The sequence below is a fragment of the Furipterus horrens genome, unplaced genomic scaffold (assembly GCF_987537825.1).
Source record: "Furipterus horrens unplaced genomic scaffold, mFurHor1.1.pri manual_scaffold_6, whole genome shotgun sequence".
In the NCBI taxonomy this organism is placed as follows: domain Eukaryota; kingdom Metazoa; phylum Chordata; class Mammalia; order Chiroptera; family Furipteridae; genus Furipterus; species Furipterus horrens.
The window spans coordinates 119,759,908-119,775,669 of record NW_028327176.1 but is presented as its reverse complement, the minus strand read 5'-3'; the positions used below and the strand labels follow the sequence as shown (position 1 = coordinate 119,775,669).

The 15,762-nt window shown below is 38.5% G+C and overlaps 1 protein-coding gene and 1 pseudogene across 2 annotated transcripts in view; one reads left to right on the top strand and one right to left on the bottom strand.

The window, feature by feature from the left end:
• Nucleotides 1-15,762, bottom strand: part of KCNQ5 (potassium voltage-gated channel subfamily Q member 5) — a 538,864-nt gene that overhangs the window by 155,625 nt on the left and 367,477 nt on the right. The window lies entirely within an intron of this gene.
• LOC150007300 (GTP-binding nuclear protein Ran-like) lies at nucleotides 9,511-10,179 on the top strand (annotated as a pseudogene).

The window sequence follows — 15,762 nt, the reverse complement described above, 5'->3', positions numbered from 1 at the left end:
CTCTACCAGCCCAGGGATTCAGTGCCAGGAAGGTAAGTTTCCATAACTTCTGGCTCCAAAAACTATTGGGAATTGAGCTGGTGGAAGAAATTTCTGGAGTCCCAAGCAGTTTTCCTTAAAAAATCCACTGAGCTCTAGTACCACTGGGTAGCAGCTTGAAAGATACCAGTGGCATACAGGGAGGAACTGAAGTGTCTGGCATCAAGGTGGGAGCTGGGGGACTGCTTTCTCTCAGACAGAAAGATGGGCAGAGGCCATTGTCACTGGTATAAGCCCTCTTCCCATGGAGCCACAGAACTGGCAGGCAAGTGCCACATCTGAGATTCCATCAGCCTGGCTAATACTATTTGTCCTGCCTTGGAGATCCCTTGAAACTCCATCCCACCTAACTCACTGGCCCACGCAAACTGTTAACCATTACTTTTCCATATGAATGGCTCATCTTAGCTCATGCTTTGCAACTTCCTAAATCCTATCAAACAAGCAACATTAAGTGCCCCAAGCCTGGCACTAGCAGCAACCAGCATAGATTCACAGCTTGGCTTTACCTGGGAGTCCCAAGACCAGCATAAGTAGCAGCCACCACAGATTGCATTATAGCTCATGCAGGGTGGTCCGGGGAAGAACAGCAGTAGGACCTGACCTTGGCCTGAACCACCTGGGAAACCCCAGAGTCTATGCACCCAGTGGACAGTTGCAGACCATGTATGAGCACTACTACCATGGCCCCTGCACAGCTGATCCTTTACAGAGCGCAGAGGTTGGTGACCAGTGGTCATAGCTAGTCCTTTCAGCTGACTGGCTTGGGTAAATCCCTCCTATTGACCTGCCAACAACAAGAGGAGTGTGTACTCAGCCCACATGAAGGATGCACCTTGAGTACCCAGCTTTGGTGATAGGGGAGGCTATGCCATTGAACCCTATAGGACATCTACTATATTAGGCCATGCTACCAAGACAGGGAGTCATAACAGCTCTTCCTAATACATAAAAACAAATGCAGGGAGTCGGCCAAAATGAGGAGACAAAGAAACATGGCCCAAATGAAAGAACAGAACAAAACTCCAGCAAAAGAACTAAACAAAATGGAGATAAGCAATCTATCAGATGTAGAGTTCAAAACACTGGTTATAAGAATATTCAAGGAACTTAGCGAGGATGTTCAAGGACCTCAGCAGCATAAAAAATATCCAGTCAGAAATGAAGGATACACTAACTGAAATAAAGAATAATTTACAAAGAAACAACAGTAAAGTGGATGAAGCTGAGAATCAAACTAATGACTCGGGACATAAGGAAGCAAAAAACAAGAAATCAGCACAACAGAAAAAAAAAAATCCAAAAAATGAGGATAGTATAAGCAGTATATGGAACAACTTCAAGCATTCCAACATTCACATTATAGGGGTGCCAGAAGGAGAAGAGAAAAAAAGAAAACAAGAAATCGGAAATCTATTTGAAAAAATAATGAAAGAAAACTTCCCTAGTTTGGTGAAGGAAATAGACATGCAAATCCAGGAAGCACAGAGAGTTCCAAACAAGATAAACACAAAGAGGCCCACTCCAAGACATAACGTAATTAAAATGCCAAAGGTTAAAGATAAAACAAGAATCTTAAAAGCAGCAAGGGAAAAGCAGTTAGTTACCTATAGGGGAGTTCCCATAAGACTATCAGTTGATTTTTTAAAAGAAACTTTGCAGGTTAGTAGGGACTGGCAAGAAATATTCAAAGTCATGAAATGTAAGGGCCTACAGCCAAAATTGCTCTACCCAGCAAAGCTATCACTTACAATAAAAGGGTGGATGGAGCTGCCCAGACAAGAAAGAAACTAAAGGAGTTCATCATCATCAAACCATTATTGTATGAAATGTTAAAGGGACTTATTTAAGAAAAAGAAGGAGATCAAAACTATGAACATTAAAATGGCAATAAATTCACAGCTATCAACAACTAAATCTAAAAAACATACTAAGCAAAGAAGAAGAGACAGAATAATGGATATACAGAGTGTTTTGATGGTTGCCAGATTGGAGGGGGTGGGGTAGGGAATGGGTGAAGAGATTATGGGATTAAGAAGTACAAATTGGCCGTTACAGAATAGTGATGGGGATGTAAAATACAGTATAGGAAATGGAGTAGCCAAAGAACTTATGCGAATGACCCATGGCCATGAAAAATAGCACAGGGTTGCCTGACAGAGTGGGGGGTGTTGGGTAGAGGACGACAAAGGGGGAAAAATTGGGACAACTGTAACACCATAATCAATAAAGTATAATAATAAAAAAGAGAATACTAACTTAGCCTTAACCCTCTTTTCTAGATATGAAGGAAGAATCTTTATATGTCATACCAGGAAACTGTGATGCTCTTTCGTTGATATATATGATTTTGTTGTATAATTTGAGATTTTAATTCTATTCTTGCAGTTATTTTGTGTCTCGAGTTACTCAAGGTGGATTTAAGTAAAGATTGATTGATTTGGGGGGGGGGCACAAATTCACAATACCTAACAGCTCATGTTCTAGTTGTTTTCTCATTAATTAAGAGCACCATTCATTAAAACACAGTGACCTTTGTCTAATCTACAAGCTGTCTGCTGTGGCCATTAGTTTTTTTCTAGTTTTATGCCATCAAATAGCATTTTTGTGAAGATGAAATGCTGACGTTATAAACCCCATGACATTTGCAGCAGTTTTTGAAGAGCTGTGGTTAATTAGACGTACAAAATTAGAGCTATTGCCTTTCTTCAGATATCAACATAATCAATTTTCAGTTACTTTTGCTCCTTTTTGTGTGCTTGTGCACACTTACAATAACATAGAGCAGCAGGCCAACATGCCTTCTCACATAATCCCTGCAGGGAAAGGATGTGTGACATAAAGTGGTTGTAAATTGCCAAGAAAGACATCAGTCAGAAGGGTTGCAGTTATAATTCTTTGTAATTTGTAAAGTTCTACTAGTACAATACTTATTAAGGAAATGAAATTAAGATGTTGAGATGGCTCCACATTTAAATCAGAAAATAGAAATAAATATACAAAAATAAATCCTCTTTTGATTTTTGTTTTTTGAAAGAGCAGAAGAAGACCCTAAACACATGCTTACTAACCATTACTTAGAGACTATCAGATGCCATCATCAATTTAGCTTACCTTCACATTTCTTACTTTTTAGTATGGTATATTAACTGTTAGCATATTAGAAGAGAATTTGAAGGAATAACTTTTTATCAAAGGGACTGATTTGACCTGGAGTTCACATATCAATACATATTCCCTCACTTATCATGGGTATTATGTTCTAGACGCCCCCATGATAGGTTAAAATCTGTGAAGTAGGAACCTTACATTTATTTTAGTATTTATATATATTTTAAGGCTTTATAAACCCTTCCCATACACTTATAAACCATTCCCAGTACCTTATTAACCTTTCCCACTCCCTTATTAACCTTTTCCACACTTTTATAAACACTACTTATGTTCTTAAACATATTCTACACTCTTAAACCTACATAACTTTAACAACATACATATACAGTACTACAAAATTCCGCAATATAGTGAAAATCCATGATAAATAATTAAATATAGTATTTTAAAAAATCCCAGATTACAGTGAGGCCACGATAAGTGAACCGTGATATAGAGAGGGACTACTGTACCTGAATCATGTCTGCAGGGAATTGGTGGTGAGAATATTACAGAACTTTACTAAATTGTTTAGCAGACACTAAGTGGGGGTGTGTAGGGCAGGGGGACATAGCAGAGGGGAGGGGAGTGAGGATGAGGAGACCAGAACAAGGTGCGAAGGGCGCCAGTAGTTCCGGCCTTAGGGAAAGCGTGATTGGGATGGTTTGAAAGCCAGTGTGACTGTGCTGGCCTCATTGGCTGGAAGGCTCAGGAAGACACTGAAAAATGAATTCATTTCAGGAGCAGCAGGAAAATCCAGTGCCTCCTGAGGTCCTCCTGCTTTTTGTTGGGTGATTCATGAAATTTTTCTAGAAATAATTTATCCTTTCAAGTTTTTTCACACTTGTTAAAATGTAAATCTCCCTCTGAAAAGTAATTCATTTAATCACACTTCATATGACAGTTTCATTTATCCCAAAGGCTCCTCAGAGGGGCATAGGGAGGGGAGTAGACTGAAAATCTTCCATTCCAAATGACTGATTTATAATTTGTTACCAAAGAAAGATCAGGGACAGATTTTTATTAGGTGTTGGGGCCACCTGTTGAGAGCATATGGGCCGGGGGAAGGGACTGGGTGCTCCTTGTTGGGGTGAAGAGCAGCGCTACAAAAGTTGGGAACACAGGACAGTCTGGGTTTCCCCCCACAGCTCAGTCTAGTGGTGGTCCTGTGCATCCTAGCTGCCGGTGGAGTGCTGTGATGAGCTTCTGTCCTCTGGTAGTGATTTTAGACACTTAGGGTGGGGTTGGTGGCTGTTAAGAGCTGTAATGCCCATCTGATAGGAGAGAGACACTCAGGTGATCCCTCTGTGCTCATGTTTTGTGTTCTTCAAATCATGTCTTACATCAGGGTGAAGCATGACTCTACCTGCCATGGGGGTGTCCCTACATGGCAGAGCCACAGCATTGGTCTCTCTGAGGTGCCCAAGTTGGCAGTGAATGTCATGGGGCTTCCTTCATATTCTCCCCTTCCATTTGTTAGGAAGAGAAAGCAGGCTCACTAATTTCTTTTTGGTTGTCTACCCACCCCCACCCCAAGCCAAATTATACCTTAATGGGTTTGAAGTTTTTACATGGGTGTGTCTGTGTCCAGCTACATGTGTTTATAGCAGGGATTAGAACTAAACCTCTTAACCATGAACTCCAAGTTAGAAAAATTGAAACAGTTTGCTGCACCTTGATCTGAACCCAGATATTTATTGTGCTATGATTTTGCCAAATAATCACAAATGAACCAGTTCAACTTGGAACTGAAGCTGAAAGCCCTAAATCACATCTAAGTGGGAACACCAAGAAAGTCTTCAAAAGGTCCCTCAAAAAAATTGAAAATGGAACTGCCTTAGGACCCAGCAACTCCAATTCGATTCTGGGTATATATCTGAAGAAATCCAAAACACTAATTTGAAAGGATATATACACTTCCATGTTCACTGCAGCTTAATTTACAATGGCCAAGATATGGAAGCAACCCAAGTACCCATCAATAGATGAGTGGATGACAAAGCTGTGAGATAGGTATATATATAATGGAATATTACTTGGCTGTAAAAAGAATAAAATCTTAACATTTGTGACAATGTAGAGGGACCCAGAGTGTATTATGCTAAGTTAAATAAGTCAGACAGAGACAAATTCCATATGATTTCACTTACATGTGAAATCTATAGAATAAAATAAATGAACAAGCAAAAGAGAAACAAACTCATAGATTCAGAGAACAAACTAATGGTTGCCAGAGGGGAGGGCAGTTGGGAGATTGGGTAAAAAAGGTGAAGGGATTAAGAAGTATAAATTGGTAGTTACAAAAGAGTCCCAGAGTGTAAAGTATGGCATAGGGAATATAGTCAATAATATTATAATAACTATGTATGATGCCAGGTGGTACTGGGAATATCAGGAGAACACTTTGTTGTAAAGTATATGATTGTCTAATTAATATGCTGTACACCTGAAGTTAATACAAAATAATATTAAATGTAAACTGAAATTAAAAAACAAAAAACTAAAAAATATTAATACTTAAATAAATATATCAATAATAAAAACAAAAAAATACAATTAACTTTGCTACCAGAAATAAAATTAACTCATTCTATTAGTTTTATAGTAAGAGAACATGCAAGGGCAATGGGTTTTTCTTTTAAATAATATTCCTTAGAACAAACAAATAATGTATTTCAATCAAGAGATATCCCTGGCCTTAAGAAATTGGTACACACCAGTCAGGTTGACTATAAAGTAAATCTTTTCTTCTTTTGGGATTATTTGTCTTTTGGGTTGAGGTAGACACCTGTGACAAGACAAGAGTTAGGATAGTGTAATGGACTGAATATTTGCTTCCCTCCAAAATCCACATGTTGAAACTCTGATAGTGCTTGGAGATGGGGCCTTTGGGAAGTTGTCAGGTTTAGATGAAGTCATGAGGGTGGGTCTTCATCATAAAATTATTGCCCTTATAAGAAAAGAGAAGACCCAGCAAGCACAGTTTCTCTCTTCACCATGTGGGGACACAGTGGGAATGCACTCATCTTCACGAAAGGAAGAAGGCCCTCGCTAGGGAACCAATCAGCTGGCACTGTGACCTTGAACTTCTCACCTCAAGGACTGTGAGAAATAAACATTTGTTGTTTAAGCCACCCAGTCTGCAGTATTTTGTTATAACAGCCTGAGCTGACTAAGACAGATGCTTTCTGTGCTACTAAGAGGTCGAGAGGTCAGGACTAGGTGTGCTCTTGGAGAACTTTCAGAACTTTTTACTTTTCTCACTGGGAACTTATGTCTCTGCCCTTACAGCTGATCCTTCTTGGACCAAAAAGTTGCTCTTATATTAAGAGATCCTGTGGCTTCAAGAAACTCTGTCTCTTCCCTCTTCCTTTAGGGTTTGCATTGTTTAGCATAACTAACTGCTCTGCAACATTTACTTCACTAATAGGTATTCTGCTTTTCATGAATTCACTTTACAACTGTATACTGAATACCATAACCATGCAGACATAAAGGAGATAGTAAGACATACATACTCGAAAATGATGTAGGACATGTGCTGAGTGGTGGATCCTTGAGAAACTCCTGACCCATTGTTATAAGTTCTCTTCCCAGGCAGACCCTCAAGAAATATTCGTTGAAATCTCCTTTACTTCAAAACTTTAGTTTCAGCAAAACCCAATTAGCATATTGCTTTATCAACCCATTAAGATAAAAATTCTAAAGAACTAGGTATTAGAAAAATTGGAATATGTTAATTGGCTTATGATATTTTTCTAACTTGCCTATTTAGTATTATTGACACTAATTGCAATGGAAAGTGAATGGTTTCTTCCTGTAAGATGTCTTGGTGATGTCAGTGTATACTAATTTTGATTAAACTAAGCTATAGGACAGTAGCAGTAATTACCCAATTTTACTCCTATGATTTATAGCACTGAACAATTTTGTTTTCATTTGGAGTCATTTGATAATCTCTCTTCTCTTTTTACTATCTTCTTAGAACAACAGTATTTTTACCATTGGTTAAGAAAGTTTCTTAAGACAGGTTGGTGACAGTTTATTCCTTTTGTTTGAGCATGCTTTAGGTGAAATCGCCAATGTTTTGGTTTTTGGAAGAAACTTCAGGGTGAAGCCAAAGTGGCTCCTGAAGGCCAAGCAGAAGCAGCCAATGTTTTATTTACTTAATAATGGGGAAGGCAGAGGTTGATGGAGGGGTGGAATCCTGAGAGCCTCAACTGTTGAGCTATCCAGTGGGGAGGACTCTTCCTTTATTGGTAGAATGTGAAAACAGTAGGCATAACTTGGAAGAAATAGAAACCTTTTGGAACTACAGCTTTTACAAGGAGAAAACTATGGGCTTGGTAGTAGTGAAGTCCAGCAGGAATTAGATACTATCTTGCTTTCTTTCCACATCCATAAACTATGGACTCTTTTGCAGACCTCCATATGCCACTGGGAGAAATCCACATGCTTTCTTGGTCACCCGACACATCTTCCTTCTAGAAGTCCTGGTTGAACAGGAGCCATTTTGATTCAAAACAGTCTCTTAACTGTTCTCCATTACAAGAATCAAAGTGCATATTTAAAGCTAAGATTGTACATTTTCCCCATTACTCTAGTATGTGTATTGGTGTTGGTGTACTCTGTGGTAACAGAAGTGATACCCTTTCATAAGCTTTGAGAGGCAAAAAAACCACACATCACTTGGTGCATCTTGCACAAGCATTAGCACATACACTTCCACACATACTTTTATGTGAACTTGCATAAAAGCTTCTAGAACTGATATTGGTACTCAGTCACATAGGCTTACCAAAAAAAAGGAGAGACAAAAATCTAAGAATGAACATCTACAGGAGGCTGTATTAACAAAGCATACCACCACAAATAGAAAGCATGTATCAACTCTCAGTGCAATATCTGATAAACATAAAATGTTAACTATTCCCAAAGTATGTCAAACAATGACATCGTAAAATACATTAATAATGCTTTCTAAATTGAAGGAAAATTTGAAGATTTCTGCCCTCTTAAACATTCAGACCGCAAAGAAAAATCAAATATATGCAAAATCATTTATTTTAATAGCTTCAATTTTATTAGCTATGTGAATCTTTATAATGGATCCTTTATGAAATCTGTCAAGATTCTGGGATATTTATTTATGTATCTAGTTAATTGTTTCTAGTTATCCATCAAAATCAATCATTCAAGGCCAGTCATGCTATAAATCAAGCATACTCTTAAATTGAGTAAGATGAAGGGCCTATTTATAGATAACCTTGAAGTAATTTAATGAGCTCCTCTTGTCTGTTGCTCATTTGAGCCATTAAACAAAAGATTAAGAAGGAACATATCTTCTATACCTACTAGCTTAAAAACTGAGATGAGGATAAAACAAGAAAACTTTAGGAAATTTCTAAATGTTTAGAACATCAATTTTTATGAACCCTAAGCATAAGACATAGCACATGCTAAATATTTATCAATGATTTAATGGTGAATTATCCTGAAAGCTGAATCCAAGGAGTACTTGGGATATCCCTTGTCTTTATCACAATCTGTTTTTCTGTTGTGTTATTCACCAAGCTATGTTCTCATCTCGATCTGTTTCTCTGAAGCCTGTCAGAGAGAAAATGCCTTCTCTTGGTACATCTAGCCTTTAATTCAGACAGGAATGGCTCCTATTGTACATAAGCCACCATTATTATTTGCCTATAGTAGCATTTGGAACATTACTTGTACCAAACACCTGCGCTCACATTGTGCCCCATTATGCATGCCTGCCAAACAACTCTGATCAGTGATGGACTGATCTGGAAACTCACTTAGTGTAGGAGTGAACTGACCTGTCACAGTAACTTGAAACCCTACTCTGATCTCCTGTTCTTTTATTTGGTTGTGGACTTATTCCTACCTGGCAACATGACACTTGATTTGGAGATCATGGTAGTAATATAACAACATATGAAGAGGACTGATACACATTTTAACTAATAAAGCATCCTGTGCACAGTTAGTACTACAGCCATGGACATATAGACTCATACATTGACTTTACAGGACATCAACAAAAGGTAGGTTCTGAGCAAAAATAACTGTCTATTTAGAAGTAAGGCTCTGCCCCAGAAAAGAATTCCTTAGAGAAACTATAATCCTCACCATTTCTGAAGCTGCATGGGATGCCTGAGTGGATGTAAAGTGAAATAACCACAGCAAGTTGACCTTTTGTAGAATCTAGACAAAGGGAGTCCTGGAGTAGAACTATGCTTCTGCCATCTTTCCAGCTCTCAGTCACATGGGCCCTGAGATGCTTCTGGAAGTGACATCACCATGGCCTCCCAAGGAGAATCCCAAGTTCATTTCAAACTTGTATTGGTTGGTGATGGTGGGACTGGGAAAACGACAGTCATGAAATGTAATCTGGTTGGTGAATTTGAGAAGGAGTATATAGCCATCCTGATTGTTGAGGTCCATCCCCTCACGTTCTACACCAATAGAGGGCCTATTAACTTCAACACGTGCGACACAGCTGGCCAGGAGAAGTTTGGTGGACTGAGAAATGGCCATTATATCCAAGCCCAGAGCGCCATTATAATGTTTGATGTAACTTCGAGAGTTACAAGAATGTGCCTAACTGGCATAGAGCTTGGGCATGAATGTATGAAAACATCCCCATTGGCTCTGTGGCAACAAAGTGGATATTAAAAACAGAAAAGTTAAGGCAAAGTCAACTGTCTCCACTGAAAAAAGAATCTTCAGTACTACAGCATTCCTGCCAAAAGTAACTATGGGTTTGAAAAGCCCTTCCTCTGGCTTGCTGGAAACTAACTGGACACCCTAACTTGGAGTCTGTCACCATGCCTGTTCCTGCCCCACCAGAGGTTGTCATGGACCCAGCTATGGCAACAGTGTGAGCATGACCGCGAGGTTGCTCTGACCACCACTCTCCCAGATGAGGAGCACGGCCTTCGAGAAAGGGAAGCTGGAGTGCAGTTGTAGAGCAACCGTCCTGTGATGTCAGTGGTGCAGCGTGTTTGCCATTTATTACACAGCTGAGCAGAACCTGTGCTTGATCTCTGGGATGCTGAAGGAGACAAATGGATTTTGGAATGTGGCAGTTAAAAAGTGCCATCATTTTTTGAACCTGCATATTTAGCTGTTCTGGAATGCAATTGTTTCCTTATTGAGTTTCAAATATAAGACCGCTGCAGCCGCATCACAATATTCAGTGGTGAAAGCTTGTTACTGTCATTTCCATTCCTTTTCATTTAGAATCAGAATAAAGTTGTGTTTCAAATATGTAAAATAAAAAAAGGAAGAAGAAGTCCTAGAGCATGGTGTGCTGAAGGTAAATTTATTCAGACTGAAGTGGGGGTGGGAGGTGGAGGTAGTGGGCTGAAGGCCAAAGGAATAAGGAACCCACAGAGGAGGATCCTCCTGTTGAAGCAAGGAGGATTTCCTTGGCTGAGAGAAACAGCTCTGTCCTCTCTATTGTTGGTGTTCCCCTTTTTCATCCTTGATTATCTTTCAGGCTAGACCATGAAGCTTCCAAGGAAAAAATGCTGTCAGGCTCACAAGCTAGCCTGGCTCTACAGCTGTGTCTGTCACAGCTTCTTGTCAGGTGTGGCTGTGGGGAGACTTCCTGCTGCTCCCCTACCTCCCTGCCCCATATCCTGATAGGCAGGGAATGGAATTGTATTAAAGCAAGGATTTCACAGCCCCCTCCCCTCCTGCTATCACAATGAAGAGTATCTGATAGTCACTTGAAGGTATAGTTTTCAAAGACTAGCTTTATATATCCCAAATTAGTATTTTATCAAAGTATAAATTGTTCATATTGTTGAAAGTTTTCATTTTTACAACTTCTTCCAATATGTTTACTCTTCTTGTTTGTATAGTAAATGCAGGCTCAGTGGACTCTTCTTTAAGAGCACAAATACAATTCATGACTTCTGTTCAGACTCCACTAATTCATTTTGTGATAATTCCACTAGAGTTTAGGTAACGCTTATTTTGGTAGCATTGATTAAAAGAAGATTTACTAGGCAAATTAAAAACGCAAATGAGAGGACAGGGGGATGGTTTAACATATTTAAGATGAAATAATTTTTAATGTCTCTAATAATTTATTTGCATTTAAACAATTAATTGAATAATTTCAACCAAGCCAACTCATTAATTAAAAAAACCCAACAGGATTTTTTTTTCCAACTGTTTGTTAGCAGAAATTCTCTAAGTATTGACTCAATGGAAAATTGGTAAAAAATATGCCTTCTCCCAATTCTAATTACCCCCTTTCAACCATGCTAAATGTTTTCCAAACATTGAGATAATCATTCCAAAAAGCTATAGCTAGCTGCATAAATTAGTATGTAAATATGTGTCAGTCTGTCCCACAGGTAGCTCTAGGCTCCTGTGATAGCTGAAAGCAGCCCCCAGTCTAGCAGAAGCATGATAAGCTTGATCCACAGGAAGGGTCTGTAGCTGACCCAATGGGCCTGAGACCCATTTCCACAGCCTATTCTATTCTGATCCTTTTTGTATTTGTGACCTGCCCCTATCTACTTGATTTTATCTCCCTGAAACCAGCTCCTGGAGACTTAAAAAAACTGCAAGTTCCCCTTCCAGGGGAACAAAGGGCCAGCACAGTGACAATTAGGTTGCTATCAAACACTGGGGCAATTTAGTCATAGTAGAAAGCTTAAGACAAAGTGCCAGAAATGGAGATTCCACCATGTTTCATTCGCTCATTTAGCAGAGAGCATGTTAGGAGTGTGAAGGGGCTGTGCTACTTACTAGTTGTGTGACTTCAGACAATGTAACTTAACCTCGCTGTACCTCAGTTTTCTATAAAATGGGGATAACAACTCCTTCTCTGTAGGGTATTTAGCATGGTTTAAATTACTTAATATTTATACAGTACTTAGAACAGTGCTTGATATATAGAAATCACTCTTCTAATTGCTGTAAAATAAATCTGCTCGTTCAATATTTATTAGGTGCTTACAACATACCAGGTACTCTTCTAGATGCTGGAGATACATAAGTGAGCAAAGACTCAGAATTCCTGCTTGCTTGATGCTTCTAGTGAGGGGGGCATATAATAAAGGTAATAAATATATGCATTTTATGGAACAGAAGATAGGTGCTATAGAGAGTGATAAAGGAAGGTAAATGTGCTAGAGAGCTGGCAGGTGGCCAGCCTTAAACAGGAGAGTTGGTGTTGGCCTTTCTGAGCAAATTGGAAGTTACTAAGGGAGTGAACCAAGCAGATTTCTGATGAAAAAGGCTTTGAGGCAGAAGGATCAGTTGGTGCAGAAGCCCTGAGGTATGAAAGGAGATGGTATGGCTGGGGTAGGTCAGGTAAGGGAAGAAGAGTAGGAGGTGAAGACAGATGGGAATGAAGGGTTATCTGTAGTTTTTTTTTTTTTGTTTTTTGTTTTTTTTTTTTTTTTGGTCATTGTTAGAACTTTGACTTCTATGCTGAGAAGAATGGGGAATGTACTTGAGGACATAGGCTGGAAGAAGAACCAGCTTTCATTTACTGTCTCCTCATCATAGCTGTTCTAGTCACTCACCAGGTTTCGGTAAAGATGGGGGCTTTCTCTGAGATGAACTGGGCACCCACAGATGAGACAAGAAGCAGAGTATGGACTCTGGGACAGAACCCTTATATATATGTCTATTTTAGGCAGGAGAATGGGAATAAAAACACAGGGTAACAATTTTTAACATGATTCCTGTAGAGTTCAATTTTTCAGCTGTTTTAGACTTAGATAGGCATGCTGATTTCAAAACTGCAGTTAGTTTTCTTTTATCACATCAAGTTTTTCTCTACAGCTTATCTTAATATGACCACTCTAGGCTGGATCGAGCCTGGATCGAGGGAAGCACTAGTGCTCTCCTGTTGCTGAGAGCAAACCTCCCTCAAGTGGGGAGGGTGGGGGACAATCTTGGAGACCAGCGACAGGTTCATACTTGTCTAGGCTATTCAGTTACACATGAGACAGTGTGGTGAGAGGTTGTGTGCTGCTCTATATAGTGAATTGCATACCAAAGTTTAGTCTGAGTTCTTGTTTGTATACAAGGAGTTAGCGAAATTTATTTTTTCATTTACATACATACTTATTTCCTTTCCTTCAGATCATGTCTGCCTCTGCTATTTCTTGTCATAAGTGCCTAAACAACCCTGATTTGTTTTGTTATATCTGTGGCAGTTTCACCATTCCCAAAGGACAAACATCAGCGCATTTGTCAGGCAAGCCTATTTTGCATATTTTAAAGTAAAACTTGGTGATCAAGATAAGTCTTGGGCCCCTCACAAGGTGTGCAAGCAGTGTGTGGAGAGTTTATGGATGTGGACGAAGAGAACATGTGTTAAATTGCCATTTGGTATACCTAGGGTTTGGCGAGAACCCAGAGAGCATTCAAGTGACTGTTACTTTTGTATAGTGAAAATGTCAGGATATTACAAGAAAAATAAATGTGAAACAGGGTATCCTAGTCTACCATCAGCTATATGCCCAGTGCCTCATTCAGCTGAAATCCCAGTGCCAGTTTTCATTGAACTATCCTCTTTCAAAAAACAGGAGTATGGTGAAGAACTAAGTGACAGCAACAATGAAGATTTTGAAATTGAAGATGACTCAGTTCATAAGAGATTTGAGCAGCATGAGTTGAATGATTTGGCATGAGATCTGGGACTATCCAAAGAGGCTTCAGAACTCCTAGCATCAAGACTGCATGAGAAAAACTTGCTTGAAAAAGGAGCGAAGGTATTCTACTTTTGATCAAGAGGAAGTGCATTTCTGCAGTACTTTTGAAGTGATGGTGGCTTTGTGTATTGCCATAACATACATGGTTTAATGGAGGAATTGGGAATTACAATCTAGAACACAACTGAAGGGCGACTGTTCATCAATAGCTCAAAGTGGAGCTTGAAGTGTGTCCTCCTCCACAATGGCAATTTATTTGGTACAGTCCCAATTGGCCATTCAGTTTGTTTTCATGAAGAATATGAAGACATAAAGAGTCATTGATCTGTTGTAATATCACAAGCACAATCGGATCACCTCTGTTGATCTTAGAATGGTCTTCTTCCTTCTTGGTCAGCAACATTGATAAACCAAGTATCCCTGTTTTCTGTGTATGTGGGACAGCAGAGCTCGTGAGAAGCACTAGGTGGAGTTGAGTTGGCCTCCAAGATCTGACCTCAAACCTCGTGATCCAAACATTCTACATGAGCCACTTGTTGACAGAAAGAACATTATATTCCCACATCTGCACATAAAGTTAGGTCTCATGAAGCAATTTGTTAAAGCTTTGCCAACTGAAGGAGACTGTTTCAAGTATCTCATTTTAGCATTTCCTAGCCTGTCATTTTAAAAGATAAAATACCTTAATATGTATGTGTGGTAGCAGAACTTTAATACTTATACACAATTTGACTTACAATAACAATATATAGCCTTTATATGAATAAAGTAACTCTAAATAAACAGTATATTTAGGTAATTTTTCTTTGTATTTACATTTTGTATAATTTTTGGGACAAAGGGGTGGTATTCTGTACCTTAAAAAGTTGACATGATAGAGAAAAACTGGAGTCATTTTTGGATTCAGATGCCAAAAGTTAGTAAAAAACAAGTGTCAGATCTAACTCATTGAAAATTGTGTTCTTCAGTGAAATCTAAGCTAAGTACAAGACTTTCCCTGATGCATGCTAAAAGCAGAAGCTTGAAGATATAAATATATTATAACATATCCTTGTTTGATGATTTACTATAATCATTAGAACTTTCAAGTAGATTTTATTCTGTTCACTGCCAAGTGCCAACCCCCAGTCCCTCACTTCTGGTCTTTGGTGTAGCCCTGAACAGATGAGCTTCCAAGAGTGGCTCTGAGGATTGAGAAAAAATCTTAGATTTGTTCTCATTTGTTAGCATTAAAGAAAAAGAGCAGATATACAAGAATCATCTTATATTTTATTTTTATATATGTTCCAAGATAAATTTAAATGGAAATTCACAACACTAAATGCTTTTATTTGTAAGTTGGTAGAATATAAAACTTGACTAAGTTTGCTTATCCTGTTCTTCTTGCTGAGGATCTAGAGTATCAGTTATGTCGCAACTGTTTTGATAAAATTGCCATATTTTTTTCCAAATTTGATAAATATCTGGATCAGGAGACTTTGGGATAGTGTGAAGATAGTGAGAAGATTATTCTTTATTTTTCTGACAGGTCAAAGTTGGGAAGAAGAGACTTCAAATTTCCCTTATTTTCTGAATTTAGAACTACATGTTAAAAGTGACCATAAAGTGAGAATAATTTAAAAATATTAAAATAATAGTTTAATAATACTAAATAATATTAATATAATATACTATTTAAAAATAATACTATCTTCCTCAGTCTCTCAACCAAATGTTGAGTTTTCAAGATGTTAAGAAAAGCACAAGATGACCCAGCAGTTCTACTTCTGGGTATTTATCCAAAGAAATCCAAAAGACCAATTCGAAAAGATATGTGTACTCTTATGTTTATTGGAGTGTTATTTACAATAGCTAAGATATGGAAACA